Below are 10,419 nucleotides of genomic sequence, written 5' to 3' on the forward strand. Positions count from 1 at the left end.
AGCTGAACTTGGAAGGGATGGGTTGAGGAGTGCTTGGAAGGTCAAGAATTTTCCTTATCTTCTTCTGAGATGTGCTGCCCTCTGTGGGTTGATGAAAACTAATCTCAGGCCTATGGGTTGGAGATATGGCAGGATGTTTTAAAGTAATAACTATAAGAATGAAATTCTGTAGGAGACAGTTCTCAGAATGAGAAAAGGGGGAAAAAAAACAGTGAGTAGCTATTTCAAAGCTTTGCCTGGCAGGAATTCATATCATCTGTGGGAGTGGAAACGAAAATAAAATACTTAAAATAGATATATGGGATTCATCAAGAATGAGTCAGTAACAATAAAACATTAGTGACTGTCTCTTGCAATGCTGCAAATGTTCTTGGTTTTAAATTTCATTGAAAAGTAGGGGAAATGCCCTATCTTAGGAATTTTTGTTATCTAAATAAATATTAGCTAGCTATGTGACCCCTAAGTTATTTTATAGCTCTGGATCTCATTTCCCTCATCTGTAAAATAAGTGAGTTGGCCTAGATCATCTCTAAGGACGCTTGTTCTAAAATTCTATCATTTTGTGATTATAATGTCCTTTTAAGGAAAAACCACATTGTTACCCAATATCATCATCAACTGGCCTTCTTAATGCTATCCTAAAAAGCCACTGTGTAAAGTCAAGTCAAAAACTATTCATTAAGCATTATTATGTGCCCAGCTCAGAGCGAGGGAAAAGGGGGGGGGGAGAAGAAAGGCAAAAAAACTCACCTTTGTTTGCAAGGCACTCATAGTCTAATGGATAATGCAAACGGAACACACTCTCCCATGTCTCCTCTTTCAGCAATTAGCACAAACTATACTCACAAATTTAAAGAGAAAAGAAGCCCCCACCTTTGGAATTCCCTTTCCCTAGTCTCCATCTATTTCCAGCTCTAGGAAGAGAAATAGCAAGCTATTTGTGACTGCCAACACAATCATTTCTCTGTACATTTGAGAAGTGCCAATAAAAAATATTAATACATATGTATGTATATATACATATTTTATCATATATATATATATATATATATATATTAAATAAGACATAGTTTTACAAAGGAATTAATAGAATTAGGTGGCCACCATATGCTGCCAAACTAGAAGAGCTGAAGTTTCTAATTTGGACAAATACCAAGATATACTCAATCTATAAAATTAGTAAAAGCTGTAATCTAATTACAAACTATACATTTTATAATTATATAAGTTTATAGTTTGTATATATTTATTTTAAAAATAAAATTATCAAAACTTATGAAATGACCTAAAAGAACATGAAACTTTGGTGAAAAAATCTTGGAAGTCTAGAATAAGCAGTCATTCCTGTAAGTTTGAAGGAAATAGTTTCAGTATAAATAAAAGTTGTACTACTTTTTGTGGTAGGTAATAAACATAGAAGGCTGCTAGGTAGTGCCATAGTGTATAGAGTGTTGCACTTAAAGTCAGGAAGACTCATCTTTCTGAATTTAAATTCTCAAACTAGTTGTGTCATTCTGGGCAAGTCATTTAACCTAAGTGGTCTCAGTTTCCTCATCTGTAAGGTGAACCGGAGAAAGAGATGGCAAATCCCTCCAGTATCTTTGTCAAGAAAACCCCAAATGGGATCATGAAGAGAAAGATATGACTAAAATTTCTGAACAACAAATAAATATATGCAAATTATTCATCCTAAGAAGTCAAGTTCCAAAGACATTTCAGTGGAATAATAGATGTCAGATGTTACAAGAGACAGCATTTTGGAGTGGATTGTGGGCTCAGGAAGGCCTGGGCTCCAATTTGCCTGTGCCCATGCTGTCTTGATGTCATGGTCTTCTATCTCCTTTTTTTCTCTTAGTTTAGTTTGTTTGTTTGGTTGGGTTTTTTTGCAAGGCAATGGGGTTAAGTGGCTTACCCAAGGCCACACAGCTAGGTAATTATTAAATGTCTGAGGTCGGATTTGAACTCAGGTACTCCTGACTCCAGGGCCAGTGCTCTATCCACTGCACCACCTAGCCACCCTCATGGTCTTCTATCTCAGGGGAATAATAATACGAGATAGCATTTACGTAATGCTTTAAAAATATTATCTCATTTGATGTTCTCAATATGCCTAGGAAGTAGGTGCCAGTTTGATCCCCCTTTAACATATGAGAAAGCTGAGACTGATGGTGATTGAGTGACTGAGGCAGGATTTGAACTCACATTCTTCTGATTCTAGATCTAACATTGTATTGTTCATTTCTATGCTCCCCCAACAAGAGGGAGGAGCATCTGTGACCCTTATGTACCCCATAGCTTATGAGATCCTAAAAGTCAAATGGAGAATTGTTTCATTTCTCTGCAACTTTTAGCTTTCCCCACTCTCAGGTAAACTTCTAGTGGACTCCTTCCTTAAGATTTTACATGATCTCAGACTTCAACCCACAGGACTGGCAATGAAAATAAAATACTTGAAATAAATAAGAGTAGTAGTTCATGTTTATATATTGCTTTATGAGTTATAAAAAGGTTTTCCTCATAATGATCTTGTGAGGTAGGTAGTGTAAGTAATTATTATTCCTATTTTATAGTGAGGCCACAGAGGTCCAAAGATTTGTTCTAAATCACAACATGGGATTTAGTAAGAAATGTCAATAACAAGAAAACATTAAATAGCATTTCTTGTACTTTGGGGCTTTTAAATATTAAATTAAAAATTTTAAACTCCCAATGTAGGGAATGAGACAAGTTATCAGATGACCTAAAACATTCCTATTATTCCAAGTCACTTAGTAAGTCACTGAACCTTGTGTTGTTTTAAAGCAAAGTATTATCAGCAAAATTGCTGGAGAACTAACTGCCTTTAGGTAAAGTAAACTCTGTTATCATGTCTGATAAGAGAATGAGAATGTACTGTCTTCTTCCCACTGGGGTATACCTCCCTCTTGGTAGAGATAGAAAGATTCTTAGAGCCTCACCCTCAGTCATGAATGTCTTTGTCCCAAGTCTGAGACCAATTTCTTCAGTAACTGCTCCCTCCAAAGCCTGAGCTTTTCAAACTAGGTTTTTATTACTTCCATTGCCCACAGAGACATATTAGCAGCCACCTTCCTTGTTTACTGCAGAGGGGTCTTCATCCTTCAAGACGCAGATATAACACATCTTTTCTTATGCCAGAGCCTACAACTTCGACCCCAAGAACACCAGAACTTGTACAAAGGGGAATCTTGAAGATGGAATCCCAGACACTGTGGGAGTAAGATTCCTACAAGATCCTACATAAGTGCCTCTTGCTACAGAGTAATCCACTTTTCCCTCTTGAGTAATGTTCCTTAGCAAGCTAAGAAAATAGGGCTGATTGCATCATTAGTGACAAGCCTTTCTTGACTACTTATTAATACATACCTAGCCTAAATGTCTCTGTGCATTAGTGACTATGTTCAGATGTACTCAATCCCAAGTTGTTTCACCTTCATCACTCCCTTGTCCTTGATGTCTTTAAGGGTATTTCAGTTTGGATTTCTGAATACCCTGCTAGTGACAATGAGTGACACCTTAATGTGAGGATCATAATTTGAGTTCCTCAATTTTGTAATTTTGTAATAAACACTTAATTTGGTTTATTATGGAATTCATTTCAGTTCATGTCATGAAAGACTGGAACTTTTTGCATCTCGTGCTAAAGCTATATTCCTTGAGTTCCAACACATCTCTATTGAAAAGATGCAGTGAGCTGTGCAAACTCCAAACAGCTAACAATTTAAAAAAAAAGGAAGATACATGGTAAACAGAGAATTATCATGAATATCATACATAATAATAGCATTGTAAATTCAAGATTATCTTGTCTAATATTGTCTTTTTATAAATAAAGAAATGGTGAACAATCAAGGTGAAGAGACTTGCCCAAGAGAACAAAGCATATTAGTGGCAAGACCAAGATCAAGTGTTAGCATTTGAGAGTGGTTAGTTGCAAGGAGGTCAGAGATCATAGCTAGAGAGTTGGAAGAGACTTTTGAGGTCATCTAGTCCAACTCCTGACTTGAAATATGAGTTAATGAGTTCTAGAGAGATTGAGTGAGGGTCAGCTAGGTGGCACAGTGGATAGAGCACAAGCCCTGGAGTCAGGAAGACCTGAGTTCAAATTTGACCTCAGACACTTAATAATCACCTAGCTGTGTGACCTTGAGCAAGTCACTTAACCCATTGCTCTGCAAAAAAAAATAGAGAGATTGAGTGACTTGCCAAAGAGAATATAGGTAATAAACAGCATAGCTAAGAATCTATTCCATGGCTTAAGTCAAGCACCTTTTGCACTGTCCTTCACATGAAGAGAGCTTGGTCTTGGGAACTTATATAAAGTGAATAGAGAGTGAATTTGGAGTGAGAGATTTTAGGGAAGATATACAGGAATAACAGAGAAAGTGAGGCAAGGACCATGTGGGCTTTGAGTCTTGGTTAGAGAAGTCCTCAGTGAGCTTGGAAGTTGAAAATTCTTGGAGAATCAATGCAACAGAGTGGAAATAGTTGATGGCACTAGCCTTCAAGTCATTAGCCTGTAACTTAGGGTAAATTGCTTAATCTCTCTGAAACTCAATTTCTTCTGTTAAATTGGGCTGGGGGAAGCTGACCTAGATGATTCGTTGAGTCCAGACCTTAACAGGCACTAAGAAATGGTTGTTCACTTGAATTTAAAAAGCCTATGATCTTGTGATCTGGGTTCTCTTGACCTCACTAGAGAGAAAACAGTGACAAGACAAAACAGATTTTGTGTCATTATCTGAATCCAGAGGTTTTGGCTCTTCCTAGTCTGTTGGAGAAGAGAATGGCTGAGTACGGTGAAGTGAGGTGGCACGGGGTGAGCAAGATTTATGATGTAGCTAAGTAGGAGTAATAGGCGTGTATATGAATAAAGCATGTAAGACTGTGACAAGTACATAGGAGAGGTCAAGTAGGATGGCACGAGACATTTTAGAGAGAGAAGTATTCATTTCTAGCTGGGGGTAATAAGGGAGGCTTCATGAAGAAGGGTAGAATAGAACTGAAGCTCTAAAATAAAGGAAAGGAAGTATTTCATTGAATGGTAATGGAGAGGGAATACTTTTCTGAAAAAGGGAAATGTAGAGTGCATAGGGTCACAGGAAAAATAGATTTAGAGCTGGGACTTTTAAGATCATCTCCTCCCTCTCTTTAAGATGAGAATACTGAGGTCCAGAGAGGTGAAGATTCTTTCCTAAAATGAATATAGTAAAAAAACAGACCCAGAATCTGAAACCAGCTTCTCTGACTACATATCTAGCATTTTCCTAGATTGGAGTCAGATGTTGGAGGCTATTGAATTTTGGATTAAGTTATTCAAGATCCTCCAATATCTGGCTTCACCTGGGAAAGGGCTGTGGTCAGGGGCAAGGAAAAGCCAATAACTATAGGAATAGAGACAGAAATCATTTCTAGCAGCTACCTGAAGGATAGATGGGAGGAGAAGTAAAGAATAGAGAGGAGAACTATCACAGTAATAGAAGAGAACTCCAGGAGTCCAGGGAAAAAAGGTAAAGCGGACCTGAACTTGTTGATATGTCAAATCAATTATGTGAAACTGTGATAAACACTGGAAAGGAATAGTGTAAAAGTGCAAAAGAAAGATGCAAATTAAACATTATGAAAGTTTTTAAAAGCAAGACAGATTCCATCTGGCTAAGAAAGAGGCAGTGTTTGAATGTATTTTCATCAATGGAATATTTATGAATTGCTCATTACCAAATATCCCTTTCCTTGCCTGGACCTTCTCTATTGCCATGCTCTGAAATATACACTTTTTGATTGATGCTAATGGAAGATTCTTTACCTGTCTCTTGGCCCCACTGTTTGATTTTTCTATGCCAGTCTGACCTAGCTTCCTATATCCTAAGCTATGGAAAAGACTTAATAGGACCCTGAACTTTACAATGCAGAGTGTTCATCTCAAGAATGAACATATACTCTTCAAATTACATTTAATCCATATGTATGAATGAGTGGGGAAGAATTCTGCTCTGAAGGCAGAATCCATGAAGGGAAGTATGCCTTCTTCTTTCTACCATCCAGTCATTCATCCATCTACCCATCTACCCATTCAACCATTCATCTATCCATCCATCCATCCATCCATCCAATCATTCATCTATGCATCTATTCATCCATCCATTCATTCATATACCCCTTAATCTATCCCTCTATCCACATACACTCTATCAATAGTGTAGACCCTGTGACCTCATCAGTTTGGAAGAACTCCTGGTGCAAATCTTTTAGTAATAACTTAATCTGAAGCATATACTTGGAGAGTTACTTGGGAACCTAAAATGTGAATGACTCCTGGTTATGATAACTAGATGTCAGAAATCAGATGTGAACATAGATCTTCCTGACTCCAGTGTTAGATATCTCTTTGCTACATCATATTGCCTTGGGTTAGTCAACAAGCATTTATTTATAAAGCTTATCATATTATATATTAAGAGCTGGGGCACACAAAATAAGGCAAAAACATGGTCCTTGCCCATTGTTGTTGCTGCTCAGTCATTTTTAAGTCAAAACTGTCAAGTCTGACTGTTCATGAACCCATTTGGAATTTTCTTGGCCAGAGAAATAGGAATGGTTGGCCATTTCCTTTTCCAACTCATTTTACAGATGAGGCAAAGAGGACTGAGTGGTTTGCCCAGGGTCACAGAGCTAATGTATGAGGTCAAATTTGAACTCAGCAAAACGAGTATTCTTGGCTCTCCATCCTCTGTGCCACCTAATGGTGGAAAAAACATGCAAAAAATTATATACGTATAAGATATGGAGTGTCAATAAAAATGAAAGGCAAATTCAGAGGGAAAGCTAGTAGAGATGGAGAGGGTAGCAGACAAGGAAAGATCTTCATAAGATGGATCAGAGCTGAGTCTTATATTTATACATATGTGTGTGTGTGTGTATATATATACATATATATATATATATATATATATATATATATATTTCATGCTCTAAAATTTGTGAAATGCTTACTTATGTGCTGGGGGCTATGATGAAAAAAATGAGTCTCTTTTCCCTTGAGAAACTATTATTTTTAGCCTTAATTAACCTTGTAATTAGAGATTTCTCCCTCCTCATATTATACTGTACTTACTTATTTGTTCAAATATTAGAATACACCTCTTTCTCCCTCCAGCAATAGAATGTCACTAAGTTCTTGAAAACATTTTGTCTTTGTATCTATTCTTAGTACAGTGCCTTGCATACAGCAGATGCTTAATAAGTGATTATTGAATGAATGTTGTGTACTCTGTGAAAAGAATTCTGAAATTTTGCTTAATAAAATATTGTTCTCCAGAAGGACTTGGCAGAAAAGGTGAGATGAGTCTGATTCCTGAGTTGCCTCAGTCAGCCTAGAGGCATGTCCTTGTCTTTACTGGCTGAAAAATTTGAGCATTTTTACTCTATAGTTGGAGAGATAGTTTAGATTACAACCTCTGTAGGAACATGTTTAGTTTTGTTTTTTACCTCTTTGTTGTTCCTAACTATATCTTTTCAAGCATCTAGTTCAGTGATCTGCAAACAGAAGGTACTTAATAAATATTTGTTAAGTCCAATGGTATCAGTACCTGACAAAATGCTTTGAATCTAGTTGGAATCCAATAAATGTCAGAGGATGATGAAATGGTGACACACAGGTAAAAATTATCAGAGTCAGAATTTGAATCCAGATCCTTTGACCCCAAGGTCAATACTCTTTTAATCTTCTTTGATTTCACTGAATTCTTTGCTACCTCTTTTTTAAGGTGTGGCAACCATACACTATTCCAGGTGTAGGTGTAGCATGTTTTTATAACATGTTAAGATAATGTTTTCTGTTTTATTTCTGAGATCAGCAGCACCATCTCCCAATAAAGGAGGTTGTGGATTGAGGGCAGAGAAAAGTCTTTCAGACACTGACATCAGCTACTTTCCCATGAGAAGAAGAAGAAATCTTACCATACCATAAATAGCTTTGCCTTTTCTATTTCCTGCAGACAAGCAGGGAATTTTTCAGAGCCCCAAAACAAACATCTAAATTATCCTCCATAGCAGATACCACTTTTGATTGATTTTTTGACCTTTATATGTATATATATATATATAATCCATATCATATCTCTATATATACATACACATATATACATAAATATCCTATAAAGATCTAGCCTTCTATTTTAGAAGGAAAAACTTTGCTCAAAATAATATTATAGACTATTTCTTAATGAAATAATACTCTGATTTAATAATACAGGAAATACATTAATAAGTGGGAATATTATTATGATTTCATCTTTTCTTCTATTATGTGATATTTCTTTTTTCTTTTTTTTCTTTTTTAGTTTTTTTATTTTGCAAGGCAATGGGGTTAAGTGGCTTGCCCAAGGCCACACAGCCAGGTAATTATTAAGTGTCTGAGGCCGGATTTGAACTCAGGTACTCCTGACTCCAGGGTCTGTGCTCTATCCACTGCACTACTCAGCCACCCCCTTATATGTAATATTTCTGAACTAATTAATAATGATTTTCTCTTCCTCCTCCAGATTTTGTCTCTCTCTAACCCATATTTAAAAACCTTAACTTGAAACAGTTCCCTTCCTAATTCTAATTTCTGTTAATAAGATACATTGCATATATTATCTCATAGCAACCACATTATTTGAATTTTACTGATGAAGATATTGAAGTTCTGAGAGGATAAGTGAGGCTCAAATCTAGGTCAAGGTCAATGTTCTTTTGACTACTTCACAGAAGTGATCCTGTACTTCTTTCCACCTTCCAGTGTTAACCAACCCTGGCTAAACCTTTCTGTTATGCTACAATTGATTAAGTGAGGGTCTAAAATATTCCCTCTCCATCCTAAGTTAGTGTGTAATTCAACTCAATAGACACTTATTTAATGCCTACTATATTTCTGGAACTCTACAAAAGAATAGGGATATAAAAAGAGGGAAAAGGCAGTTTCTGACCTCAAGGAGCTTACAATTCAATATGAAAGTCAATGTGCCAACAAATGTGTACAAAGCAAGCTACAAAGCACTGGAATTAACAGTAGTTTGAGAAGGCTTCCTGCTTATTACATTATTAATATTCCTTGTTAAAGCCATATTTATTACTATTATTATCAGAAATCTATACAGTGCTTTATATTAATTATTTCATTTGATTTTCACATCAACCTTGTCTATCAGGTAGTGCCTCTATTATTGTAATTTCCATTTTATAGATGGGGAAGATGAAGTATAGATAGAGTTGTTAATTTATCCAGATTAATAGCTGGTAAAGCTAAGATTCGAATACACATCCTGTTTCTGGATTATACCACAACTGTTTCTCCATTCTTATTCTTCAGGTCAATCAAACTCCTGCTTTATATTATTTTTTATCTAACAAGCACAAAAGTGAAGACTGGGCTATCCAGAGAGTCATGATCATTTCCACCCTCTAACTTTCACTTATATTCTGTCTTATTCATCATCACTCAGAATTCTGTCAGCTTTTGCCTTATAAGATTTGAATATTAGCAAACCCTAGAATAACAATATATTTGGGATTGCTATGTTTGAAGGGTCCTGGGAAGAGCCAGTGGAATTCTTCTCACTGGTCTCCTTTTGACTTTTTCCCATAGACCTTGCTACTATACTGAAATGTCTGGAATGTTTGATACTAACAAGACTGATAAGGTTGGTTGTTACAGGGTGTCTGACTTTGTCATCCATGGGTTGAATTTATACAGTTAACTCACTGAATAAGTGAAATTATTATTATTACTAGCAGTAATATCACCAATATAGATTATTTTTTATTTAATTATGTATTATTATTATCAAACAATAGTGTTATCAATATTATGTATTATTAATAAATGGTATCTAATAATAATATTAGTAGTAAATAATATATGGCACTATAAGGTTTATGAAGTACATTGCAAATATTGCCTCATTTAATCCTCACAACAACCTTGGGAGGTAAATACTATTAATGTCTCTATATGAGGAAATGTAGAGAGGTTGTGACTTGTCCAGGGTCACATAACTAGCACAGACATGCCTCAGAGATATTGTGGGTTCAATTCCAGACTACCACAATAAAATAAATATTTCAATAAAGCAAGTCACATTAAACTTTTGATTTCCCAGCACATATAAAAGTTATGATTACACTATTTTTATTCTTGTTGACTGTGGTCTATTGAGTGTGCAATCGTATATATCTAAAAAAAAATGTACATATCTTAATTAAAAAAGACTTCACCACTAAAAAATGCTAACCATCATCTGAGTCTTTAGTGAGTCATAATCTTTGTGCTGGTGGAGGGTCTTGCCTCAATATTGATGGCTACTGACTAATCAGGGTAGTGGTTGTGCAATTTCTTAAAATAAGAACAATAAAATTTAC

The 10,419-nt window shown here is 35.8% G+C and overlaps 1 pseudogene; it reads right to left on the reverse strand.

Moving 5' to 3' along the window:
• The window catches only part of LOC141492914 (alpha-enolase pseudogene), a 64,160-nt pseudogene that overhangs the window by 4,095 nt on the left and 49,646 nt on the right, over positions 1-10,419 (reverse strand).

This window comes from Macrotis lagotis, chromosome 7 (genome assembly GCF_037893015.1).
Source record: "Macrotis lagotis isolate mMagLag1 chromosome 7, bilby.v1.9.chrom.fasta, whole genome shotgun sequence".
Classification (NCBI taxonomy): domain Eukaryota; kingdom Metazoa; phylum Chordata; class Mammalia; order Peramelemorphia; family Peramelidae; genus Macrotis; species Macrotis lagotis.